This window comes from Lithobates pipiens, unplaced genomic scaffold (assembly GCF_037356315.1).
Source record: "Lithobates pipiens isolate NorthernLeopardFrog02 unplaced genomic scaffold, aLitPip1_a1.2 Scaffold_8, whole genome shotgun sequence".
Classification (NCBI taxonomy): Eukaryota; Metazoa; Chordata; class Amphibia; order Anura; family Ranidae; genus Lithobates; species Lithobates pipiens.
This window is the reverse complement of record NW_027507903.1, coordinates 313,990,148-314,012,006: the sequence shown is the minus strand read 5'-3', so window position 1 is coordinate 314,012,006 and position 21,859 is coordinate 313,990,148. Positions and strand designations below refer to the sequence as shown.

General features: G+C 41.1%; 1 protein-coding gene across 1 annotated transcript in view; it reads right to left on the bottom strand.

Annotated features, from left to right (window-relative positions):
* STK10 (serine/threonine kinase 10) overlaps positions 1-21,859 on the bottom strand; it is a 224,033-nt gene that overhangs the window by 201,692 nt on the left and 482 nt on the right. The window lies entirely within an intron of this gene.

Here is a 21,859-nt window from a genome sequence, read left to right as displayed (position 1 = left end):
TTTAACCGAGTTGTACAGTTTATAGGTCACATTAAAAAGGTGGAAAAAGTTCTGAAATTATTTATCTTTGTCTCATTCTCTTACATCACAGAAACCTGACATTTTAACAGGGGTGTGTAGACTTATTATATCCCCTGTAGGGGAAGATGGGGACTCTTGACATCTGATCAGTGGCAGCTGGTGCTCAAAATTTTTGGGTGAGTGCAAACAAACTTAAAAAATACTGAAACCCCCCCCATAAATTGTAGCCTCACTGTGCCCATCAAATGCAGCCATTATGCCCATCAAATGCAGGCACTTGTGCCCACCGATTTCCCCCCACTTGTGGGGTTTGCCAGCTCTGGCTGCATCCCACCCCATGCAGCTCTGACAGGGGGGGGTTGGGGGATGCAGCAGAGGGGACTTTCCTCTCAGAGTGGCAGTGACCTTCGCTCCAGTGCGAGTCTCCTCTTCCTAAGCGCCATGCATCCAATAGGGTGGCCTGGCGCTTTGGCCAATTGGGAAGCAGGTCTGACGTTCTGCCTCTTGATTGACGGGCAGGAAAGTTATTGTGAAAATAGCGAAAAAATGAATTCGCTATCGATACACAATTAGGTGGGATCAGGGAGCTCTTACAATAAAGTGGTCAACTTTTTTTCATTTTTTTTTTATTTTTACATTAAAGTTGACAACTTTATGGCTCTTTCACACGGGATGGATCAGTGATGATCCGCCCCGTGGATATCCTCTTGCACAGTGGGGATCATTCCGTTGATCCCCGCTGAGCACGCAGATGGCAAGTCAGTCTTTGCACACTGTGCAGGGACGGACCTGTCAGAGCGCCGCTCTCCCCTATGGGGGAATCGGATGAGGACAGACTGCAGAGTCCTTCGTCACCCAATCCGATGACGGATGGAAAAGTAGGTTTTTCCTCCATCACACTTTTTCAGATCGGAGCGGGTCGGATGCCAGTGGACATGTCACCGCTGACATCTGACGCGCCATAGGAGGTCTATGGAAAGTCTGTTCAGGTCCGCCTGAAAAACTAACAGGCAGACCTGAACGGATTGGCCGTGTGAAAGAGGCCTTATTGTTCACAATAGATTCTCAGATCTCAGCAGTCACATTGAGTTTAATGTATTGCAATATATCCATGCATTTGTTTTTTCTAAAATAAAAAAAATAAAAATGTTTTTCACACAGGGAAGTCAAACTTAATCTGTGAACTATTAGTGCTTTTCATGAAAACTGCAACTGTGCCTGAAGTCGGAAAGGCCACAATTTTAAGGTGAAGGGTCCCTTCAAATTGTAAAAGGCGTTTCAATATTTACCAATCATAAATATCCTAAACTGCAACTTCCAGGGAACACAAATTACTGTGTTTAATGGATACACATGCCCCTTCCCCTTTACAGTTAGGGCCACATCACTTTTTTCTTTTTTTTTTATTGACATTCTGCAGTCACAGCACTTATTATTGAACAAAATAAAATAAATGACAGTTGACTTTGTCTTAACCAATTTCACTTCTGCTTATCTTCCAAGAAACACCCTCTCTATGAGAGCCAACACACAAGATGCCACCATTTCACATTTCTGGTCATAGGTCATATAGTTTTAGTTTCTATACTGTATAACATTTTTACTTGAGATCTGTAAACAGTTCTGAAGGAATTTGTTAGAATCACCTAGTAGAGTTGCAATCATATGGCTTCAGGATCTCTCCGGCACCTCCATAGGTAGGAGGAAAAGAGCTCCCAAAATAATGAGCATAATGTGCTCTCCTAGAAAAAAGACAAAAAGACATAGCCACGGACTGTATAACTACATGGGCGATTATACCATGCTTATATAGCTGAAATGTAACTCTAGACCTGAAATTTTTTTTCCTAAAGTGGTTAAAAATAGGCATTTTTTTTTCCTTTCAAAAGTTTCTGCCCACAGTTCCCCTAAACATTTACCTGAGCCCTATCCAGCACTGTTCCTATCTGCAGAAGCTCTTCTCCCCTCTCTCTGATCACAGAAGACTCGGCAGCCATTGTCTCCTGATATTATCAATCAAATCAAGACAAAAAAGTGGACAGCACAGGTGGGGAACCCCAGAAGAGGAGGATCGGGGCTGCTCCTGGCAAAACCATTGCACAAAAGCAGGCAAGTATGACATTTTTTTTTCTTTTTTTAAACAAAAAACAATTATATATACACAGGTCAGGTCCATAAATATTGGGACATCAACACAATTCTAATCTGTTTGGCTCTATACACCACCACAATGAATTTTAAATGAAACAAACAAGGTGTGCTTTAACGGCAGACTTTCAGCTTTAATTTGTTTGTTTTTTTACATCCAAATCAGGTGAACGGTGTAGGAATTACAACAGTTTGTATATGTGCATCCAACTTTTTAAAGGGACCAAAAGAAATGGGACAATTGGCTGCTCAGCTGTTCCATGGCCAGCTGTGTGTTATTCCCTTATTATCCCATTTACAAGGAGCAGATAAAAAGGTCCAGAGTACATTTCAAGTGTGCCGTTTGCATTTGGAATCTGTTGCTGTCAACTCTCAATATGAGATCCAAAGAGCTGTCACTATCAGTGAAGCAAGCCATCATTAGGCTGAAAAAACAAAACAAAATTCATCAGAGAGATAGCAAAAACATTAGGGGTGGCCAAATCAACTGTTTGGAACATCCTTAAAAAGAAAGAATGCACCGGTGAGCTCAGCAACACCAAAAGACCTGGAAGCACATGGAAAAACAATTGTGGTCGATGATCGAAGAATTATTTTCCTGGTGAAGAAAACACCCTTCACAACAGTTGGCCAGATCAAGAACACACTCCAGGAGGTAGGTGTATGTGCGTCAAAGTCAACAATCAAGAGAAGACTTCACCAGAATGAATACAGAGGGTTCACCACAAGATGTAAACCATTGATGAGCCTTAAAAAACAGGAAGGTCAGATTAGAGTTTGCCAAACAACATCTAAAAAAGCCGTCACAGTTCTGGAACAACATCCTATGGACAGACGAGACCAAGATCAACTTGTACCAGAGTGATGGAAAGAGAAGTGTATGGAGAAGGAAAGGAACTGCTCATGATACAAAGCATACCACTTCATCAGTGAAGCATGGTGGTGGTAGTATCATGGCGTGAGCATGTATGACTCCAATGGAACTGGTTCTCTTGTATTTATTGATAATGTGACTAACAAAAGCAGAGAGATTAATTCTGAAGTGTTTCTGGCAATATTATCTGCTCATATTCAGCAAAATGCTTCAGAACTTATTGGACAGCGCTTCACAGTGCAGATGGACAATGACCCAAAGCATACTGTGAAAGCAACCAAAGAGTTTAAATGGGAAAGACGTGGAATGTTATGCAATGGCCAAGTCAAATCACCTGACCTGAATCCGATTGAGCGTGCATTTCATTTGCTGAAGACAAAACTGAAGGAAAATGCCCCAAGAACAAGCAGGAACTGAAGACAGTTGCAGTAGAGGCCTGGCAGAGCATCACCAGAGATGAAACCCAGCGTCTGGTGATGTCTATGTGTTCCAGACATCAGGCTGTAATTGCCTGCAAAGGATTTGCAACCAAGTATTAAAAAGTGAAAGTTTGATGGATGATTGTTAATCTGTCCCATTACTGTTGGTCCCTTAAAAAGTGGGAGGTACATATACAAACTGTTGTAATTCCTAAGCTGGAAAAAAGTATAAAATCTGGAACAATCTTGCTATTCTGTGAAAGATATTATGTCTGTATCTGAGCACCCCTCCTTTAGAGCCAGTTCACTCCAGAACATGGTGCGCAAAATCTGCATTTTGTGCGCCTTTGCAGCACCATGCTCATAATGTACTGCAGTAGCAATCTGCAGTGAGTGTCAAGAATTTACTAACTACACCCCAAACACACATTGAAAATGCAATCATCTGCCCATTTCAAATGAGTAGGCTGAAATCACAATGCACCTGGATCGCATGTGAATTGTACAGGAACGCAGAGCATTTGTGCGATTTATGGATTGAACCAGCACTTATTCCATAAGAAAGAAGTCACTGTAGCTGGAGCCTTAAATAAGTAAAATGAGTTATCTGGTGACAGCATAGGCTTTCATTTTACAACATCAGCAACAAGTTAGATTTCACAATCCAATATAAAAGTTTGAGAAAAATCTCCTTGCTGGGTGTCTGTTGGTCACTTTCCAAAACTTCCAGGATTCCCTGCATGCTTTGCAGCTTCTCCTCTGCTGTTTACTTTCTATTGACTACATATCCCAAGGTACTTTGCTGTCTGTGATTAGCAATTCCTGTACTGAAACTCCTCCTCAGCAACCACCAATTCAGAAGGTAGGCCCTGTAAAATGTGTAGCAGTAACTATCAGCACAAATACAGGTGGATATTTATAAGAAAAATCAATTCATTAATTATAAGTCCATGATGAGGTCAGGGATTCAGGGTTTAAAATTTTCCAGATAAGAGGAATAAAAAAAATAAATAAATAAAAAAAAAAAAAAAAAAAAAGAAGGGGAAGGAGCGCCAATTTTGAAAAATAAAAATTTAAAATGCATTATTTTTAACTTTTTGCTATAATAAATATCCCCCAAAAATATATAAAAAACATTTTTTTCCCTCAGATTAGGCAGATACATATTCTTCTACATATTTATGGTAAAAAAAAAAAAAAAATAAAAAAAAAGAAATAAAAAAAAAAAAAAGTAAAGAAAAACTTATATTGATTGGGTTTGCGCAAAAGTTATAGCGTCTACAACAAAGGGGATAGATTTATGGCATTTTTATAAACACTTTTTTTACTAGTATGGTGGCGATAAGCGATTTTTTATCGTGACTGCGACATTATGGCAGACACGTCAGACAATTTTGACACATTTTTGGGAGCATTGGCATTAATACAGCGATCAGTGCAATTAAAATTGTATTGATTACTGTAAAAATGTCACTGGCAGTGAAGGGGTTAACACTAGGGGGCAGGGGAGGGATTAATGTGTACCCTATTTTGTGTTCTAACTGAAGGGGGGGGGGGGGGAGAAATGGGACTGTGCAGGGAAACTAACAGATCGCTGTCCATACTCTGTATGGACAGATGATCTGTCGGTTCACTGCTCAGAGAACTGGAAACTTTACACACACAGCTGCCGGTTCTCCGTGTGCCCAGAGCGATCGAGAACGTCGGGCACTCACATCAGCTCAGGGAGGGAGCAGGGGTGTGCACGCTCCCCCTAGTGGCCATTTATGCTACCGAAGTAGCATAACGGAGAGTGGTGCAGCCAAGCCATGCTGCCGCAGTAAAACTGCTGCGGCTGGTCGGCATGCGGTTAATGGCAAGGTAACAGAGACTTACAAGAGGTAAAAACATAGAAGGTGCATCTGTATAAATGTGTGGAGTCCATCCGGAGGTCCCTGGATCCGGGTCTGGTCATTGTATGTGGCTGTGTGTTAATTCCAGTCGCTCTGCGTGTCCTGTGGCCACCAGGGGTGCCTGGAACCAGCATTGGACACCAGTGGATGACGTCATGGGCCAGGAGTACATCCATGGGAACGTCCATAGAGAAGGAGAGAAGAAGACTAGCAGGCTACGCGCTCGGAGCTACAGCTCCTTCTATTGGCTCTTGTAAGAGGTGAACCCTAAACTTCAGCAATTCCTATGGAGGGGGGTAGTGCTACAGTTACATTGGTCAAAGCTGGACAAATGTACTATAGCTATGTGGAGCACTGACCCCCAATGGAGAGGCTGGCATTATTGGGCTTACCATTACCTTCTGGACCTCGTGTACGTCTAGGGGTTTCCCGTGGTAGATTGCCCAAAGAATTGCAAAAACTGACACTGGATCCTCTTGTTGGGATATTTATTGGAAAAGAGAACACAGTTTCTCAATGAAGGGTAGAGGGTTAGGAAAGGTAGTTCAGGTACTTTTGTAACTGAAAAGAACAGGAAGTCTCTCACAATATAAATCCAGGAGCATTACTGTTTCACAACTGGATTCTCACAATACTGGATAGGCCTTCTCTCACTAGGCCTAGCAGCCGAGTGTTAAGTAAAGCAAAAGTCTCTGCCACAGACTTGGATGTAACTGAGGGATATAGACAAATCCAGAGAGCCAACGGTACCAGTATCTCGTAGTTGGTCCGGCGATACCGTATGAGTGTAGATCCATTTAGTGTCCGGCGCTACATATGTAAAAAAATATACCATGCCTGGAAATCTTTCATATACTTAAAGTGGCACTTCACCAAAAATGGAAGTTCTGCTTTAGGTCTTCCTCTACCCTCCTCTATTACTTTTGTAGGTACCTAGTTTTAGCAGGTATCTGCTCCCACTACCAGCAGAAGTTCTCTTCCCTGCCCATAACCTCTTGGGAAACGTCACACGTTCCAGGAGGCTGTGGGTCCATTCACGAAGTGCAGAGTGGCTTATGCATATGCAGTGGAAAGCTGGATGTGAAGCCAAAAAGGAGTCACAGCCGGCTTCCCACAGAAAACACGCCAATGCCAAGGACCCAAGGAATGTTGAAAAACCAGCCCATGTGAGGACAGCGCCGGATCCCTGGACAAATTAACTACAGTATTTGTAGTTGCTGACTTTACTTCTTTTTTTTTTTTTTTTTTTGGTCAGACTGTGACAATGACAACTACATTGTCCAAACACACTCATGTCAGAGAAAAAAAAAGGCAATATACAGGTTCAATTTATACTGCTAGATGAGAGCGGTTCCAAGTATCCGATGAGCACATAGCTATGCACAGCCTAGGGTACCTTCTTTCATTACTCTGCTGGTTAGATACATATATAAGCTACAAAGCCAGTCTAAACAAGATATTTTTCTTCTGTCCATGTATAGCAGTGTAGATTTAAAATAAAAAATGAAATGTTAAAAATTATGTAAAAATTGTCAAGCAGCAGCATGGCTCAATTAAAGCATTTTTAAAGCAGCCGAGATTCCAACATATTATAAGGGCAAAATCCCCCCCACCCCCACTATTTACTTTCTCTTAATTCTTGTAGCTTTCTCCAGATTTCTTGTCCCCGCCAACAGCTGGCTTCACATACACTATGAGTAGGCCTGTTGATCTAATTTGTCCATTTTGGACACATCCCATTGAGGCCGCATTCACACCTTCGCATAGCGGGAACATGTGTTCCTGTTCGCGGTATTTACTTAATTTTGCGTTTACACACACATTCACTTGCATGTCCTACGCGCCACAAATGCTACAAAGAAACTCCAGAATTTTTGGGTGTGGACCATCATGAGTTTTTTCAATGCGGTTTAATGTGCGTCTGCTAACCAAATTTGCAGTGCCATTAACAATTAATGGCACCTCAAGCACAATGCATATTAGCGGTGTATTTTTCCGACGCTTGACAAAAACACGCGTTTCCTGTGTGTTCTATTGTGCGTTCAAGAAACGCAAAGTGTGAAGGGAGCCTTAAAGCCATCTATTTTAATCTTTTAAATAATCAAAAAGGGACCAACACAGCTTCTTTTTTTTTTTTTTAAATAAACTTTGTATTGTTTCTTCACTGTACCAAAGTACGGAAACAGAAAAATAAAGCACATCAAAGAATATTGTGTACTGATGTAGCAACTTTCTGAGGAACAATATACCAGGAAGTATTTCTTCATCCACAAACCATGTGTGCTATCACTTTTAAACAGGAAATTAATATGTGGATTCCCAAAGCCACAAACCCCAACATTATCTGTGATGCAAAAAAACTGTTTTTTAAAAGACTTGAATATTAGGTTAAGGGTCCTTGCACACGGTACTGATGTATTAGCACCAGATCCTGCTAGGAAAAAAATGCCTTCATAAAAAAAATAAAAAAATAACGCAAATATGGCATCAGATGATAGTCTGTGTCCGTTAAGGCCCATTTGTTTTCCCAAAAGGAACAAAGCTGCGTATTTTCCTATTTAGACAAATCTGAATGGATGTAAAACAGATGCCGTCCATTTGTGTCTTATTTAAAAGTAAGAAACATTTTTTGTCCATACATTTTCACCTATGGTTGGCTTCTTCAACGACTGGGTGTGCTGGGATAGATTTAGACAGACATCTAAATCTCCCTTTACTCTGAAGTCCGATCTGCATTCGGAGTGCACTTCAGGAGGCCATTGACAGGAGGCGAGGAAGCGATGTGGCACCACCTGTTTTAACCCTTTGCAGCACTTCCCCATTTGCTTGAACATGTAGTGTTCAACAGGCTTGCTGCCTGCCAGTCCCTCCCTACCTGTCCACTGCCTGTTGGAGCTGTTAGGGGGGGGGGGGGAATTGTCAGACGGTCAAGATGTGCCTCAACCATGCATTTTTCTTGTCAACTACACATGTGTAAACAGGCCCTTGGGATGTAGTGACTCTGATCCAGCTTTGACAAGATTAAACTGTATCTTACCGAAAATAATTTTTCTTCATTTGTGTGTTCACATTTGTGTATTTTATAAATCATAGGCATATTATTAAATCATATTATTTTCCCCATCTTAACACCTGGTTGATCCTGCCCTCATTCCTTGTTTTAAATTGACCACCCAAAGCACAAAAGTTGATCTGTGTTTGCATGGTCAGTTTTCCTTTCTTTTGGCTGGCCATTCAGAGGTAAAAGGACACCCTGCCGACACACAGCATGCCTATATTGGGTAGTTTGTTCAGTCACCCCCCTCCCCCAACCAATCACAGCGTGCCTCTGACACACACACACACACACCTTCCCAATCACAGACTATAGAATACAGGCACACTGTGTCTGCGCAGTACCCTGTAACTCCGCCCCCCACCACCAGGAAGAAGCTATACATGGTCACATGACAGAACTTAATCTTGTAAAAAAGTCAAGACAGATCATTTCTGAAACTAACCAAAACAGTTATGGTGCCTGAATAGTTATAACTGCAGAAAATAAAATGCATGCACAGTATTTTCACATGTATTCCAAAGGCTCTAGATCATACGAATGCAGTCAGTTCCAGTCAGTTTCCGGTGCAGAAACTGACTGCACTGGTGTGAAATAGAGCCATTGGAATACATGGAAAACACTGCATGCATTTTTAGTGCAGAAAAAAAAAAAAAAAAAACACACCGAACTGCATCTGGTGAGAGCTAGCACTTAACGCTTGTGCTGTGTAATTTGGCCCCCTGTATCACCTGAAATACCTGCCTGATCCTGCCTGGTTCTGCCTCCCCCCTGTATATCATAGCTGCCAAGCCCTGACACCATGGTCAGTTTACATACCTCTGTCATTCGCAGCTCTCCCTCACCCCGCCTGTCAGCTCGTGACAGTAGCCACCCCTGCTGCTGAAATGCGTTTCTTAATCCTGGGTGCCTGTCTCTGTGTTATATTAATAAATAAAAATTTAAAAAAAAAGCCATCTATACGAGATTTCATTGTGCCGCTCACATGACCAGCAGCCTCTCTCCTCCCGACTGACTTCAGCGGGGTATTTTTTTTGACCCCTCCCACTATAGCTGTCAGATCGGGAGAGGGGAAAGCTGGCCAGTCACATGAGTGCCTCTCTAAAAACAGGCATAGATAGAGGGCTTTTTTTAATTTTATTTATTAAAAAATAAATAAATAAAGCAGAGCAGAGGCAAGGGCACACAGGATTATATAAATATATGACAGTGGCTTAACAACCACTTTAAAAAAGGTAGAAGCGATTCAACCCTATGTCAAATGCATTATAAATGCATGCCCTGTGCTTAGGACAGGGGTAAAAAATGTGATATACAAATCCTTAGACTTGTGAGAATACAAGAAAATAATACAGAATAAAAAATAAAAATAGCAACATGAAAATGCTGCAAAACTACTAAGGCCCATGCACACGAGACGCAGTTAAACGCGTGTTCAGATGCAGTTGGACACTTTTTTCAACTGCCCCTGAACTCATTCAATGTTATCCTATGTGTCCATGCACACAGTCTCGTTTTTTGCTGTTTATATGCAGTTGCGTTTAACCTTTTTTTCCAGAAGCAAAAAAATGGGTTCAGATGCAAAAATTTCCACGTTTCAGATGCAAAACCCGGCACCCGCGTTTGCGTTTATATGCGTTTTTAAAGGAACCCAATTTTTTGGACCTTAAAACTCAGAAATATGATCTGAGAATGACATTTTGTGACCCGACTTTGGGGGCCCATATCTTGGGGCCAATTATTGCCAGGAACCCCAAATTTGGTATGCAGACACTGTCTAGCACTACAGCATATCCAAATTTGGGGTTCCTATCACCAAGTGACCCCGAGATAGGGGGCCCCAAAATGTCATACACTTTTCTGCATCAGAGAATGACATTTTGCGACCCGACTTTGGGGGCCCATCTTGGGGCCAATTATTGCCAGGAACCCCAATGTCATGTCATGCACTTTTCTGCATCAGAGATACATGGCCTCAAAAGTCAACTGTGACCATATGCGGCAATGTAATTTGGCCATTAGGGTTGGGTGTTATGGTAAGTGGTTATCCGTTAGTGTTATTGTTTAGGATTAAGGGTTGGGTTAGGGTTGTTTAGGGTTAGTGTAAGGCAGGGCTCGACAAAACCCGGTCGCCAGGTCGCATTGGCGACTAGAAATAGCGACCTCGCGCCTGGGGCAGCACAGCTGGGGGTATCCTGTGTCTGTGGACCCCCCCAGCGTGATCGCGTCGGGCCGTTCCGCCAGCGGCCGAAAATTTAGGCCGCGGCTTTGAGGCCTTCTGCGGTCCTATGATTCCTTATGGAATCTGGCGCCCTCTTGTGGTCGCCGTTGGTATGACAAACCAGCAATGTTAATGAAGATTCCTCTGCCTGTATTATATTACCTGCCTCTTCTTCCCTTTATTTAGAACCCCCTAAACATTATATATATTTTTTATTCTAACACCCTAGAGAATAAAATGGTGGTTGTTGCAATACTGTCTGTCACACCGTATTTGTGCAGCGGACTTACAAGCGCACTTTTGTTGGGAAAAATAATTTAGTTAATAAAAAAATAAGACAACAGTAAAGTTAGCCCAATTATTTTTTATATTGTGAAAGATAATGTTACACCGAGTAAATTGATACCCAACATGTCATGCTTCAAAATTGCACCCGCTCATGGAATGGCGACAAACTTTTACCCTTTAAAATCTGCATAGGCGACGTTTAAAAAAATTCTACAGGTTGCACGTTTTGAGTTACAGAGGAGGTCTGGGGTAGAATTATTGCTCTCGCTCTACCGATCACGGCGCTACCTCCTATGTGTGGTTCGAACACCGATTTTATATGCGGGCAGGACAGGGCGCGTTTAAAAATTATTTTTTCTGCTTTATTTTAACTTTTTTTTTTTCCACTGTTCTTTTAAAAAAAAATGTTGTGTCACTTTTATTCTTATTACAAGGAATGTAAAAATCCCTTGTAATAGAAAAAGCATGACAGGTCCTCTTAAATATCAGATCTGGGGTCAGAGAGACCTCGGATCTCATATTTACACTAAAATGCAATTGAAAAAAAAATTGTCATTTGAAAAAAATAAATAAAATGTCCCTCTAAGAGCTATGGGCAATGACTTGGAGACGGGGGGGGGGGGGGGGGGGGGGGGGCGGCGACGGCGCTGCTATCTTCCCCTCACTCGTCTCCATGTCAGGCCAGGGACAGGTCCGGATCGTCGTCACGGACCTGGCTCCTAACTTTTTAAGCTGGCTCCTAGATTCCAAGCAAATTTGTCAACCCCTGGTGTAAGGGATAGGGTAAGGGATAGGGTTAGCTGTTAGGGGTAGGGTTAGTGTTAGGATTCTGGATATTTTAATAAGGCATTAAAAAATATTATACTACCATATACAGCAGCAAAGAATTAAAATATATCAATAAATATTTCATGATAAAAATATAAAACATGTATGTGCATCTGCGTACCTACCCCGACAAGTTTTTTAATTTTAGCCGGATGTCCATTGTCATATTTGATCTGCTCTTAGAAAAAGTACGACCTGGTCTGACATTCGTGGACACCAATATGAGAAACAGTGTGTCACCAGAGGAACTGCTGTTGGTAACGATCAGGTATGTGTATATATTTATAAAATATATTTATCTATAGATGTACAGATGAATTCTTTTCTCTGTCCTTTATTTAAAAAAAAAAAAATGTCTATTTATAGCAAATTATCCAATTTTTTAAAATATCTAAAATGTTCTTGTGGCAATTTTTAACATGTTAAAAATATATTAAAAAATTGGCCAAATAAATTTAAAACAATTATAAAAAAATCTAATTAGCATAGATTTGCTTTTAAATAAAACAATTTGAAACTAGAAAAAAAAAATGAATAAAAACATATATTTAGATTAAAAAATAAATAATTAACTATTTTAATATTGTTTTATATTAGAAATAATGAAAACATGTTAAAAATTGCCACAAGAAGATTTTAGATATTTAAAAAAAAATTGGATAATTTGCTATAAATAGACATTATTTTTTTTTAAATAAAAGGGACAGAGAAAAAAATTCATCTGTACACCTATAGATAAATATATACACATACCTGATCGTTACCAACAGACGTTCCTCTGGTGACACACTGTTTCTCATATTGGTGTCCACGAATGTCAGACCAGGTCAGACCAGGTCGTACTTTTTCTAAGAGCAGATCAAATGTGACAATGGACATCCGGATAAAATTAAAAAAACTTGTCGGGGTAGGTACGCAGCTGCACATACATGTTTGTGAAATATCCAAAGGACATTCGCTGTCCCATCAACAGATGGGTCCAATATCGAGCTCTGACTCTGAACCTCTCACGAAATTTGCGACAACGTTGCTGTCTCATCAAGAGCAACACCAGGAGCATTTCCTGACATATATTCAATATGGGATCCATTTCAAAATATATACCACAGAAAGAGAGGCAAATGCAAGTGTACAACTGCTCTCTATGCTGCTGCTGCTCACTCTGATCAAAATAGCAGAAATAGTAAAAAAACATGCTTTGAGAGCTTGGGGAGGGTCTACATGATGTTATCTTTATAAACGCTTATAAAATGCAAACGCGGCTAAACGCGGCATGCAAACGCGGCAAAACGCGCGTTTCTAAACGCGAGTGTCAGCTTTTTTTGAGCAGAGTTTTCACCTGCGTCTCATGTGCATGAGGCCTTAGTTAAATCACGTGGCCATTAGCAAAAGAACAGACTCTTCTAAGGTCTGGCTTTATGCACTCAGGCAGAATAAAAGGTGGCAAGGATCATCATATGTAAAACAGTAAAGGTTTCTTCAGTTATTATAGTGACTCTAACCATATCCTGCGATACTGAGAGCAATTGATTTACATCATCTAATGAGTGCACGATATTGTACATATCAACCCATTCAGTTTAAATTAGAAAAAAAATATATATATATATATAAAAAAAACACACCACACCCACTTTAAATGCCCCCTTTTTTTTATAGGGGGGGGGGGGGGGAAATCACATTCCCCTCTGTTCAAAGCTGCATAAGAGCTGGGGGAGGAGAGGCAACAGCACACTGATCTTCCCAGTGAAAGGTTGTACAAGGAGGGGCATGCCATGACCAGTCTGATCATTGAAGGAGAGCACACTGAGCTCCTAGCATAGCTAGAAAACTGACCATGGTGTGTTATTCTGCTTAGTGTGATCAGTTTTTCATAGAAAAGCAGAGGGACTGGCAGGAAGGGGGGGGGGGGAACACACACACACAACACTCCACCCACAGCACAGTATATATATATACATATACACACACACACACACACACACACACACACCTGAGCCCGATCTTGATCCAGCATTGTGACAAGAGTCGAGGCTCTCTCTACTCACCCTCTCTCCCCATTGGCTCCTGCTGCTGTCAATCACAGCCAGAGACAAGGGAGAGGGGGCAAGACTGAGCCCTGGTTTATGTGCGTCTTGTGGACACAGAGTAGGGCTTAGGAGCGAGCATGCACGAGTATTGGCGTGGAGGAGAAGCCAGGAAATGCCGGTGGAGGACCTGAAAAGAAGACCATCAGGGCTGACCAAAACTATTGCACAGAACAGCAAAGTATGACATGTTGTTATTAAAAAAAAGAAAAAAAAAGAAAAGAAAGAAGTTTATGCCAGTACCTTCTACATACAAGCAAAAAAATTAAAATTTAAATTAAAATAAAAATCTACCTACAGCATGGTCAGTGCTTCATTGTTACTGACTCTGTCAATATTTGTTTGTATGACTTGTGCTTAACATTATTACATTTTTAAAATCAAGGTCCTTTGACCTCTGGAAAACAGTTGCTGCAAAGACTGAATAAAAGGGCATGCATTGTGAAACTGTTGGAATAAAACCATAACTTGACATTTTACCATCCTCCAGTTACTAATGAGATAGAGACTTGTTTTTGCAGAACACAAAAGGTCTAATTTTAATTTTATCATAATGTATTTGATTGTTTGATTGTATTTTGACACGTCACTGGAATGTGCCAGTGTTTAATCTTGGTTATTCCAGCCTGTGACTAACCCCCCACCTCTGGGGATGCATCATCATGCAGACTACGACTAACGTACTCTGAAGGCATTCCCGCCCCCACCAAGGAAGAAGAATAAGCTCCTGTGACATCAGCATAGTGGCTAGAAGCCTGCAGGCTAAAGAAACGCAAATCCCCCCCCCTTTTTTTGGGGGGGGGGGTGGCTTCAGGGGTGTTTGGCAGTTGTAGGGTTAAACTAGCTTGAGTTTCATAAAAATAAAGCTATTTTTTTTTATGCACAGTAAAACATGCCATGTTTTGTAGTGCACTGCCATGTTTGCAATGTTTGTCAGCTAGACACTAATGCTTTGGATGCATCAAAATAAGTGGCATCGCAACAGCAGTGCATATGTCAACCCCTATACTGGAGCAATTTTTTTTTATTTATTTTTTTGTACAAATGTTAAAATCTGAATTTTTGCTAGAAATTACTTTAAACCCCCAAACAATTCTATCTTTTCTAAAGGCAAACTAAAATAAAGGCAGTTGCACTTTTATATGGTGCACAATATTTGTGCAGCTATTTAATCAAATGCATATTTTCAAAATACAATAAAATAAACCTGACTGCAAAGAAGCACATTATTATACCAATGTCTGGTAAAATATAAAATATGGTACCGATTGAATAGATACCAAACAAGGCACTTGTGAAATTGCAAAAAATAAAAACACACACACACACACACCACACAAATGGTACCCAAAGTTTTCCATAGATAATGCTTTAAAAGCCTTTACAGGTTGTCAGTTTAGAGTTAACTATGGATTACTGCACTTGCTCTGACAATAACTCACTTGTGGCGCAACTTATGTTTGCATACTCAAGCGTCCTTATGCTGTGCGTGTGCATTAAGGGGTGTATGAGGGTACTGTTATTTTATTAGCACTTTTACCCTTTTAAAATACTTTAACTGCTTAAATACCAGGCCGTTTATATTTATGCAACTATATGAATGAGCCTCTAACCTAAATATTCATTACTCGGCCACAGATTCACTTTAAAGTTGTTCTTTGAGAACTTTTTTTTGATAAATTGTTTCCCCAGCTTTGCTGTAGGGCTATTCTTTGGCCTGCCTCCAACTCTTCTATCCACCATCGGATCAGGAAATGCTGCCTGATAACTATTTCAGTGGTAGCAGTTTTCTGTTGAGAAGAGCGGTCGTCGCCAGATAACATCAGCTATCTGTTCATTTCCCCACCGGTATTATCGAGTGTGTCCAACATAGCACTGCAGACTCCTCCTCCCAGTCTGGCTAAGTCAAACAGATCCTGAAGTCAGGTAATAAAGGGGTCAATTCACTAAGAAAAAAAAAGAAAAATAAATGTGGTATAATAGACGCATGTTGAAACAAATGTGCAATTGTTCAATTCACCAAGAATTGCACAATAAAGTTTTGATAATGTGGCAATTACCACATATTTTCGTTCAGCACTTTGTCGCATTGAGCTGGTTGCTAAGGAGCAGGTTGGGAAGCCGGTTGCCACGTCCTTAACAGATGACTCATCAGCTATCAGGGGGGTTCCCACCAAAAAGCAACAGTGTGTCCCCCCCTCTCCCTATGCAGGCCCTTGGGGTTCAGAGGTTCATATCTCTGAGAAACATGCTGCATTCCAGCAGACATGCAGGATGGCATTAAATCCTAATGGCACATCCATGCATCAGTAGCATCATTTTGCACATGCTAAATTGCATGGTGCAGCAGAAATATGGAATTCAATGCAGCACAAAAAAAATAAAAAAAAAATAAAAAGGAAGAAGGGGTGGTGTAGGACTGCTTTCCCTGCATTTCTTACGGGTAGCGCAGCACATTGAAATGAATATGCTGCCCTACTAGGGGCGTGCAAATATATAATTTTCTCTCTATATCTATATGTGCAAGTTCACTTTTACAAAAGAATTGCTGTACCTGAGGCTGCCGATGTCCAGACACATTGGATCGCCAATTTACTAGTTCTGGGATTTGAAATCACAGCGGCTTTTTCTCCTCTTCTCCAGGATGCTAGAATGCTTTCCAATACGAACCTTTACAAGGTATGTTTGTTTAGGAGATTAATTCCCCATACACACTATTAGATTTTCGTCTTCAGATTTACCAAAAACATAATAGGCAGTCAATGAGTATTCAATCAGGTAGGTCCTTGTACTACATGGCTTTGTTAAATCAGAAGACAAAAAACCTGCAGGAAATCCAAGTGTGTATGGGGGCTAAGGCTGCATTCACACCTGATCGCTTTCAGCTCGTAAAAACATCACATTCATTTCAATGGCACATGTTCACATCTGAGCGTTTTGTCACCTAAAGCAAAGAAGCTCAAAAGAGCTTGGAAAAAAAAAAAAAAAAAAAAAAAAAAAAAAAAAAGATAATGAGTTGTTTTGTTTTTTGTGTTTTTTTTTTTTTTTAGGGCACATTACAGCCATTTTTCTGCTTTTTACATTGGTGACCTTTTGACCTGTGCAAAAATCACAAAAAAAATAAAAATAAAAAAAAATACAGTAAAAAAACACGTGACTTTCTGCCTGAAAACAAATGCTCAGGTGTGAACGCAGCCTTAGCCACAGGGGATGTCTGATCCCCATACCAGTAAAGCGGCGATATGAATTGTCAGTGCAGGAGATCGCCGGGCTTCAGATACAGCAGGACCGAGTGTAATGGGGGGCCCAGTGTAAATTCACCTTACAGATTTTTCTGTAAAAGGTGAACTTACCCTTTAAAATCTCTTTGTTAAGCATTTTACTGCCACAGTGGTTCTAGCATTTTTTGCAAACATTGTAAAATGCACATTTTATGCATGAGGAGTAGTAAAAAAAGATGCAAGGCCAAAGCGCGTTTGCCCATATTCCTCATTTGGGTCACAGTTGGTGCTTTCCTGTGACCCACAATCAGCCAACAGAGGGCTAAAATTTGCTGTCGGGTGACATCACAGTCCGACTCCTGACTCTGGTGAGAGGCCAACAATGTCAGGATCCACCAGTCGCTCTTGTCCCCTCTCCTGCCCAGTACTTCAGTGAGAGTTGGAGGTGCAGAGCAGAGACTGTCACTTATAGCCATTGCTTACTATTGTGAGCTCTGCGATTGGGTACTGTACCATGTGGTACCTGTGACCAAACTCGTCAGACCTGACCAGACCAGCGATAGCTATGGCCAAACACAGCTATCACAATAGTAAATAATGGCATATGAATGGATGCCACAGTGTAAAAAAATATTGCTTATACAGAAATCACTGTTGCAATAATAAAAAAAAAAAATAATAATCCTGATGACACTTTGCAGAGCAAGACAGTGTCACCAAGGACCTTTGCTTCTGTGGGGAAGCAAAGGTTTCATTGCAGAGGTCCAATGCACTCCCCACTGCATCAGACCTATAGCATGTTGTACCTCTGCGTGCATATTTTTTCAGGCGTTCTGCCCTTTTTTTTCCCCCCCTTCATCTCAGTTGAGAACATGTCAGTTTTGATACATTTCGGATGCCTTTTTGCGGCATGCAGCATGTTCTACTTTTGTTGACTGCACTGGAACACGCTGCACTGGAGTGAACTAGGGTAATTGGAATACATTGAAAACATCACGCATGCACGTTTGATGCAAATTAAAAATTCATCTGGTGTGAACCAGCCCTCGGGGTCTCTCTAGTTTGCTGGCAGGGGACGGGCTTTTTTTACTCAAGCTGTTACTGATGAACAGCAAGACTTTGCACGCTTATTTTTTAAAGCACCTGTAATGTATTTAGTGGGTCTAAACTAAAAGTTCAATTGGGTATTTAGTGCTCCAAAATTGCTAACATATTCCCAGTGCAAAGTAATGGCAGCAGGCACAAGACTGAAAGTAGTATGAAAAGTAGTCAGCGGGTAATGAATAATGTTCTAGGTCAGTGATGGCGAACCTTGGCACCCCAGATGTTTTGGAACTACATTTCCCATGATGCTCAACTACACTGCAGAGCATCATGGGAAATGTAGTGCCAAGGTTCGCCATCACTGTTCTAAGTGTTCATGGAATGCATTTTTAAACAAGCCATGGAAACATGCAGTCAGTGATCTGTGTAAAATGTTGGTCATCGATTGTGTCAGATTCCATGACCTAGGAGTATGTACACTGTCTGCATTTTCATCTCTCTTTTCATGCAGGGTCAAAACAACAAGTATATGCCATTCATCTATATGGTAGTTACAATATTTGAGCATATTTAGATGCAGCAACAATACAGCACAGATGAGAAAACTGAAAATTTGGTTTAGCCCTGATTCACAACAGTGCAGCTTTGAAATCGTTGGACTTCAGCGCAGATTAGTGCAATTTGGACCTCCGCTTTCATTGCGGCTTGTGACTTAATTTAAAAGAAGTCAATGCAAGTAGCAATGAAATCGCAAAAAAGTAATGCTTAGACCTTTTTCAAAGTCGCTGCGATTTGACAAGTTGAACGGTTCCATCACCGACACTGGAATTCGACTTGTCATGCGATTTTGAACTGTCAAACTGCATGATAAATCACACTGGTGTGAACCAGGGCTTGGAGTCTAAACGGTATTGTTATCAGCTCTACTTTATTATGAAAAATGTATCATGAGTGAGACCTCTTCCAACACCGTAGCTTTATTCAACCTTACTATGTAACTTCAGTACATGGGAAGTAAAAAAAATAAAAATAATAGGGATATTGGAATTCTAGCTAGACTAGGGGCCCTTTAACACAGGCTTTCTGATAAGGTCCCAATTGGACCTGCATCTGGGTCTATAGGCAGTCTGAAGTGAATAGACTTCAGACTGCCTACCTCTAAATACACCCAGAGAGGGAAAAAAAAAAAAAATTATATATATATATATATATATATATATATATATATATATATATATATATATATATATATATATATATATATATATATATATATATATATATATATATATATATATATATATATATATATATCCCCATACCACAGAAAAGTAATGCACCCTTTTCCATTTTTATTTTATAACCTAATGTAAACAGACAAAAATTTGTTTACATCTGCCCATCCCTAGAACTAGTATGGGTCCACTCCTGTCCGCTGTGTAAATGCAGACACAAACTAAACAGGCACGGATGTTTTTTTTTTTTTGTTTTTGTTTTTTTTAAAGCACACACACACACAACTGACATCTGTCCTATTCAGCCGGCGATCTGCTCACAGATCTCATGCTGAACAAAGTGGCACGGCATTATGTAAAAAGGCCCTAAGGCCAAGTGGTGGGTGCTAGAATGACATCTAAGAAGGCATTGAATGATTAATAACTTCATCTTCTACCCATAACTCAAATATCCATTTTGGGTAGACTATCCCTTTAAATAAAAGTAAAAAGCACTGAAGCCGTTTAGGATTCATAAGCCAAACAAGCTGAAACAGGTCATTATGATCCATAAGAAACAAAACTAAATGAATATACTTATAGGAAACTGTATTAGGTTCAAGAGCATAAAATTAGTATTATGCATTTTAAAATCTATATTCAGGGCAGGGTGGATAAAAAAATCAGATTTTTTATTTAAAAAAAATAAAATCATATTTAATCTAATGATTTTTATCAAAATGCATTTTAACAAAAATGCTTTTGGAGTAAAAATCCATCTAAAAGATAGTTTTCTATTTAAATAAACAATAATGATTTCGTTTATTCAGCATTAAATGGAGCTTAGTTATGTAGTATGAGGCTGTATATTCTGCAAAATTTACATTATTGGTAAACTCATTCAATTAATCCGAGCTCTGCAAGCTGAGATAACATGCCCTGCATTGATGCATTCACACAATTTCACAGTAACCATGAGATAAAACAAAGCTCAGGAATATTCCTTCATTCATTGTTTTGCAAATCTTTGTACACTACAAACGTTATGGTTGAATCAGTTCTGATATCGCTCTATTACTAACCTGACAGCTCATTATTCTGAATAAGAAACCTTCATTTTGTTTGCAAATATTAAAGATTCTGACTACCGGTAAGAATGAATCCTTACATTTAAAGAGCACCTGTAATTTCAGATCCATCCTGGTGGCGCCTGTTAGCGGGTATCCACTCACCTTGTTGTGTCACCAGCATCACCAGCCATCCCATTAAAGTAAATGAATAAAGCTAAAGAAAGTTCCTCTAAGTGGGACTTTTAGGGGGTAGTGAACAACTGACAGGTGGAGGACCATACCCACAGCTCTATGACAGGTGGGGGGGACCATACGCGCACACAGCTCTATGACAGGTGGGGGACCATACGCGCACACAGCTCTATGACAGGTGGGGGACCATACACACAACTCTATGACAGGTGGGGGACCATACACACAACTCTATGACAGGTGGGGGACCATACACACAACTCTATGACAGGTGGGGGGGACCATACGCGCACACAGCTCTATGACAGGTGGGGGGACCATACACACAACTCTATGACAGGTGGGGGGACCATACACACAGCTCTATGACAGGTGGGGGGACCATACACACAGCTCTATGACAGGTGGGGGGACCATACACACAGCTCTATGACAGGTGGGGGGACCATACACACAGCTCTATGACAGGTGGGGGGACCATACACACAGCTCTATGACAGGTGGGGGGACCATACACACAGCTCTATGACAGGTGGGGGGACCATACACACAGCTCTATGACAGGTGGGGGGACCATACACACAGCTCTATGACAGGTGGGGGGACCATACACACAGCTCTATGACAGGTGGGGGGACCATACACACAGCTCTATGACAGGTGGGGGGACCATACACACAGCTCTATGACAGGTGGGGGGACCATACACACAGCTCTATGACAGGTGGGGGGACCATACACACAGCTCTATGACAGGTGGGGGGACCATACACACAGCTCTATGACAGGTGGGGGGACCATACACACAGCTCTATGACAGGTGGGGGGACCATACACACAGCTCTATGACAGGTGGGGGGACCATACACACAGCTCTATGACAGGTGGGGGACCATACACACAACTCTATGACAGGTGGGGGACCATACACACAACTCTATGACAGGTGGGGGACCATACACACAACTCTATGACAGGTGGGGGGACCATACACACAGCTCTATGACAGGTGGGGGGACCATACACACAGCTCTATGACAGGTGGGGGACCATACACACACACACACCTCTATGACAGGTGGGGGACCATACACACACACCTCTATGACAGGTGGAGGACCACACACACACACACACACACACACACCTCTATGACAGGTGGAGGACCATACACAGCTCTATGACAGGTGGAGGACCATACACAGCTCTATGACAGGTGGAGGACCATACACACACACACACCTCTATGACAGGTGGAGGACCACACACACAACTCTATGACAGG